Source organism: Triturus cristatus, chromosome 7 (assembly GCF_964204655.1).
Source record: "Triturus cristatus chromosome 7, aTriCri1.1, whole genome shotgun sequence".
NCBI classification, from domain to species: domain Eukaryota; kingdom Metazoa; phylum Chordata; class Amphibia; order Caudata; family Salamandridae; genus Triturus; species Triturus cristatus.
In genome coordinates this window covers 432,630,195-432,636,940 of record NC_140590.1, presented here as the reverse complement: position 1 = coordinate 432,636,940, position 6,746 = coordinate 432,630,195, and positions in this window count along the sequence as shown.

Here is a 6,746-nt window from a genome sequence, read left to right as displayed (position 1 = left end):
TTGGGAGCAAAGGATGAAGCACACCTTAATATTAATAAAAGGCAGACTCACAAGGCATGAATTCCACACCGAGCCCATAAGCGATCCCACCTACGCTTCTATCAAAAAGATGCAACATTATATCATTTTACAGTAAAACATTCAGGACGTTGAACAGAAAGAGTGAACAGGAAGTTCCCGTATATTACTACTGCATTTTTTATGTACGCCAGTTTAATTACGGCACTATGTGGCTAGAATCATCTTTTCCTGGTGCTGCTGTTAAAGAAGCTATGGTGTCACTTGAATGTGTCCAAATGCACATATCATCATTCCCTGCTTAATGGCTCCAAAGGAAATCTTCACCTGATTACATTGCTCGCTAGGGAGATCGTGGGGTAAAGACTTACAATAAAAAAGTAAGGACATCCATTGAGTGGACTTGTGGGAAATCGAAAGGAACGCCTGAGGGACATTGGAAGGACCTGTATTAAACACAAACTTGTGCTTATAAGCTAGAGGCGTGCAGTGTTGATCCACAAGGTCCATAGCAATCCTTGTTTTGAGGATGCCAACATCCGTTGATATGACTCAATGTTGAACTGAATTTTGACCCAGTCAAGAGGTACTTTATTTATGCCACTGATGTTCGTCCTGTCATCCTGCAAGTCATTTTTGTTGGGGTTTTCATATTGTTTAAATGAGATTTTTCTTGGTCAATACTCATTAGAAAGTATCAATACACTGTATAACAATGATACATTAAATCAAAAGCTGCAGGAATATGCTTGTGTGTGATCCATCCTGTTACCTTGTGGTTCCATGACTAAATTTGTTTGAGTAGAGCATTTTTTAGTGGTAATACCCCATGCACCTTGTTGCAAGACTGCTTCCTCAAAGGTGCTAAATACCTCTAGCAGTTTTCCTAGTGGAAGACCTTCTGCTGGAAAAATTAAATGCTTGGATTTCTAGTTGTGCCCCTCTCTGGAGCTGATTGACTCATAGTACTAGCTAATCTTGTCTCTGTGAATGTGCTCCATATCCTCCAACTGAGAGGCACGGGAGTGATTTGCTCTCTGTATCACAAAGGTTGAAGGGGGCCTCCAGGATCTCATTGCATGAAGTAAGCAGCTCTAACATGATTGCTTAATGAAAGGATGTGACAATTCCCACTGCTAATGGAATGAAGGTTGAATTATTAACTGTGGTAATTTAGCATCATGCCTATAGCAGTATCTGGAAGAAATATAAAAAATGTCTTCAAGTGTCAGACTACCAGCTAAGATACATGTTTTTTATCTGCTGTAATTTACTACAGTAATGGAACTCGCAATGTTTGCTTTCTTTTTACTTGTTTGTAATTCATTTGTGAGTTAACTGTTTACTGTTTACTTAGACTGAGAAACGTTCACATTATGGTGCTTGATAGGAATACTTTTGTTAGATCTGATATTCTTGTCATGGTATTTCCTGAGATGTTTTGCCTTCACTCCCTTGTTCTTGCTGAACAGTAGGACTCCGTTAACTAATGTTAAGCTAGGTTAGACGTTATTTCTATGGTGTGCACCCTTGAGGATAGCCAGGCATTTTGCAGGTGGATAGACAACTGTCTCCTAGGAGAGAATTGGTCTATGAGCCATGTCTTCAGCTTCTTGCGGAAGTCGAGGAAGCAGTAAAGAAGCTCTGATGTGCTGTGGGGGGTTGTTCCATGCCTTGAGGGAGATGTATGAGAAATAGTTGCCACCGGCAATGGTCTTCTGAATCCAGGGAATGTGTGGAAGTGAGAATCCACCTGGGTAGAGGTGTCTGGGAGATACGTGGAAATGTATGCAGTTGTTGAGGTAAGCTAGACCAATGCTGTATAGTGCATTGTATGTGTGAGTCAGCAGTTTAAACTGAGTGTGTTTGTGTATGGGGAGCCAGTAGAGTTGTCTGAAATATGTGGGGATGTGGGTTTGGCAAGCAAAGCCTTGCTGCTTGGTTCTGGATGGTTTGGAGTCTGTCCAGGAGTTACTTGGTGGTTTCTGCATAGAGTGAGTTGCCGTAGTCCAAACTGATAGTAATCAGGGCCTGTGTTAACAGTTTCTCTGGTGTTTTCTGCAAGCCATTTGAAAATCTTGCATAGCATTTTAAGGATGTGGAAGCAGGTGGAGGTGACTGTCTTTATGTGGGCTTACTGTCCAGTTTGTTGTCCTGAATGATTCAGAGATTTCTGGCCTGGGGGATGGGGGTCAGGTTAGGGCCATGAGCAGTAGGTCACCAGGTGATTTCCCAGGCCGATGTTTCTCTTCTGAAGGAGACAAAGGCTGAGGCATAGAGCTCCTCAGTAAAAATGAAGGCTGGAGCTGAAATCCCTTTAGGGGAGAAGAAAATCTTACTAGCTCATGAAGTGAGTGAAAAAGGTACTGGACCTAAAAGCCAAACACCTCTCAGAGCCCATCAGAAATTGTAGCACAGACAATGCAGTTTCCAATGGAGGCAAAAAGTCCACATTCATAATGACCTGCTACCCAGTAATGAGGAGGGTGATGATATTGATAAGTGGCTTACAACTTATGAGGCGGCCCTGAGAATGCAGAGGAGGATTGGGAGGCTAGTCTATGGAATCACATTCCAGTGGTGTGAAGGGATATCCTACTGGCATTATAGGTAGCTGGCCAGATGACCTATACCTCCATTAACACAGCCCTTATCACCAAATTTGGTGTCACCCCAGAGAAGTACCACCAGAGGTTCAGGGACAGTCACAAACTGTCCTTTCCCACCAGTACTGGGTGCATTTTGTGGAATACTCTGGTAAGGTACTGAATAGTGGGAGGAAGCAATCTGAGTACTGAATAATGGGAGGAAGCAATCTGAGTGATGTTGATGGGTGGTGTAACTTGGCTTTATGGGGGCACCTGCTCAGTACTTGCTTTATAAAGTTGCACCAACACCTGATAGAAACCAAGCTCACTATACCCAAGAAGCTTGCAAAGAAGGCTGACCTCTGGATCATCAACAGGGTGCCCACCAGTAGAAAGAGAGTAAGAGGGGTAGACAAGGAGGGAGAAAGAGGTAGAGACAAGGATAAACCCTATTAGTGCCCTCAAGGTCCCCTATAAAGTGTTCAAAAAATTAGTCCCAGTCCCATCCAGAACAAAAGAAAGGAGGTTTCCCTAGGAGGAAGTGACTTTAATCCCAAGTTCCATGAGTGATACTAATATAGGCACTTTACGGGGATCCCTTCTGGAAGCAAAGGATGCAGCCCCCCCCCCCCACAAGTGGGTCTATCCAGAGAACGGCGAGTGTAGTGCTCAGGGAGGAGGCTGTCCCAGTTAGCCATGTACGGAGTAAAAAGGTTACCCTGGTGTCCCTAGGTGACAAGGAAATGGTGCCAAAGACCAATGTAGCTGACACTACCAAAACGTACAGGCAGCGGGTCATCATCAATGGATAGAGGGTTGGAAGCTCAGAGAGATACAGAAGTCAGTGTGACTATTGCTTGGTGTCATTTGGGGTCTTCAGAGCAGGTTGTCCATGATGTAGTCCACAAGGGTGTCACAGCAGACTAACAGGTGATCCACTATCGAGTGACTCTATAGTACCCTTTGCATGTGGGGGGGTTCCAGGAACTGTAAAGGTAGCTGGGAGTCCGACCATGCCCATTGACTGACTGTTAGGGAATAAAAGGCAGAATACAGCCTGGAAAAAGGTGAAGCTCCAGTCTCACCGGGCGATGTTTGGAATGCATGATGAGTGGGTGTACCTATTCACAAAGTTAAGGGCAGCCAGTCAGGTATTCAAAAAGATCTAAAGCCTGGAAAAATGGCTAGGTTCCTGGCAAAAAGAGAAAAGTCAGAGGGCGTAGGAAACCAGTCCTAGAGATTCCCACGGTCTGGGAGGAGACTTACCCTGAGGGTTACAGCCAGGATCCTACTGGGGAAGTCATTGCTGCCCTGGGGAAGCTACCTGTTTTGGTCGGCTAGCAAACTGAAGGGGGGCAACCCAGGAAGAGTTTTGAAAAGCACAGATAGAAATCCTTACTCTTAAGGGCCTAAGGAGGGCGTAAGGTGGCTGGCAAAGGCACAGGTAGTTGACGACACATTTGGTGATCACCTTATCTATTGGGAGAATGGTCTCCTGTAAAATGAGCCTAATGCCCTAGAGCAATCCATTGGTTGGTGGTCCCAAAGGTTCTACAAGGCTTTCTTACTGGAGATAGCTCAAGACATGCCCCTGGCAGGACATCTGAGGCAGGCCAAATACATTAACCGATTGGTCACTCACTTTTATTGCCATTGGATGAGAATGCAATCAGATGTCTTCTGCAGATCCTGTCCAACCTGCAAGGCCAGTGGGAAGCCAGGGGCAAAGCTGAAGCACCCCTCTGTTTCCACTACACATAGTGGGAACATATTTTGAGAAGTTGGGCATAGACATTGTTGGACATCTGGACCCAAGTCTACTCAAGGCAGCAGGTTTATTCTGGTCTTGGTAGACCATGCACATGGTACCCGGACACCATTCCTCCGAGGAAGGTGACTGCGCCTGCAGTGGCAAGAGCATTGATGGTATATTTTCCCATGTGTGTTTCTCCAAGGACTTTGCATTTGACTGAGGTACCAATTTCATGTCTGCCTACATGACGTTCATGTGGGATGTGTGTTGGCTAACCCACAGGTTTTTCACCCCATACCAACCCCAGAACAATGGGTTTCATGAAAGATTTAACAAGACTCTGAAAGACATGATTCTGGCCTACAAGAACCCATGAGGTGCAGGTGGGATGTCCCCTTGCCATGCTTCTCTTTGCTTACACGGAGTGCCTCAGAAGGGAGAAGGAGTTCTGTCCCATTGAATTTCTGTTTGGTCAACCTCTGTGTGGACCTCTCAGTCTCGTCAAGGAGAAGTGGGTGTAAGCACCCAACAAACTACCTTAGGATGAAATGAGCTACATGTGGCACCTCAGTCTCAGATAAAGCGATTCTGTAAAGAGCCACTGAGAACTTGGAAGCAAGTTCTAGGAAGTGATGAAACACTGGTAGGATGAAATAGCCACTGTGGTACCAATCTAGACAAGAAGTATAGGTAATACAGCCTGTACAGCCTTACGCGTTAAAGGACTAGTGGATTGGGACATATGAGGTGAAGGAGCAGAAGGGGGAGGCAACCGACCTGGTGAACATCAAGAAATCTAGGACACCCCTTAAGTGTCCCATATGTCAACCACCTCAAGCCCCACTTTGAGAGGTCTGAGGTAGCTATGCTCCTGGTGATGGATGATGCTGTGGAGGAGAAAAGCAAGCTTATTTCTGATCTCATGTCTTTCCTAGAGCAAGATGGGTTAGTAAATGGTGTTGTTATCTCCCCTGACCCCAGAGCAAGAGAGGGGCTGTTACTACTTGCTGGGGCAGTTTGCCTTTCTTTCACCACTGACCCCACAGCTCACCACTTAGCGTACCCATGATAATGACACAGGGGACAGCATGCCAGCCAAAAATAAAATGTACTGGCTGTCTTAAAAAGTGAGATCCAGTATTAAGCATGAGGTGGAGCCAGGGGTAAGATGAGCAATACAAAAGCCCTTGGTGCTGTCCAGTGTTTCCAGTATCCAAGGCCACAGGCCCTCCCCCTGGGCACCACACCAAAGCTCAGGTTCTGTGTAGATTACAGAGGGATCAACTCAGTCACCAGGACCAATGCACACCCTATCCTCCAAACTGATAAACTCATTGACCGGTTGGGGACAATCACGTTCCTGAGTACATTTGAGTTGACACCAGGTTACTGACAGATTGTCTTAACCAAGGGGGGCAAGGAGGGGTATGCCTTCTCTACTCCAAAGGGCCACTTCCAATTCACAGGGATGACCTTTGGGTTAAGAAATGTGGCTGCCACCTTTCAGAAGTTGACTAACCGAGTCCTGCTTAGGTTAGGCGACTTCAGTGCTGCCTATTTGGATAACATTGCAGTCTTTATCTGTAGCTGAGATAACCAGCTGCACCACCACTGAGCAGTTCTTCAGGTCCTGCAGAGGACAGGCCTGACGATCAAGGCCAGCAAGGTCCAAATAGGGCACGGACTTGTGGTGTACATGGGCAGCCAAGGCAGTGGGCTAAGCTCCAGCATGTTCAACGAAAGATAGAAGCCCTCCTAGTTTGGGTACCCCCCAAGATCCAAATAGAGGTGACAGCCTTCTTAGACCTCACTGGTAACTATAGGAGATTTGTCAAGGGATATGGCACCATTATGCCCCCTTGACAGAGCTGACTTCCAAGAAGAAGCCCAAGAAGTTGATCTGGACAGAGGCAAACCAGAAAGCATCTCACACCTTCAAGTAGGCCATGTGCACAGCACATGTGCTTAAGGTATATAACTTCTCCAAAGAATTCGTCATGTAGACAGATGCCTCAGATTATGGCATTGGGGGCTGTACTCTGACAGCTAAGTGATGAGGATTTGGACCAACCTGTAACCTTCATCAGCAGGATGCTACTTGCCAGGGAACAAAAGGTGGAGGACATTAGAAAGGATAGCCTTTGCAGTGATTTGAGCACTGAAGAAGTTGAGACCCTGCTTGTTTGGGACACAGTTCCTGGTTCAGACATACCTTAGACCCCTTTGATAGCTAATGCAGATGAGGGGCGAGAATCACAAACTTTTGAGGTGGTCCATCTCCTTACAGGTAATCAACTTTGCATGTGGGATATCACCCCGGGATTTGCCATGCCAAAGCTGATGGTCTTTCTATTTTATTCGACCTTTTCCTCCCATGGGGTAGAGTA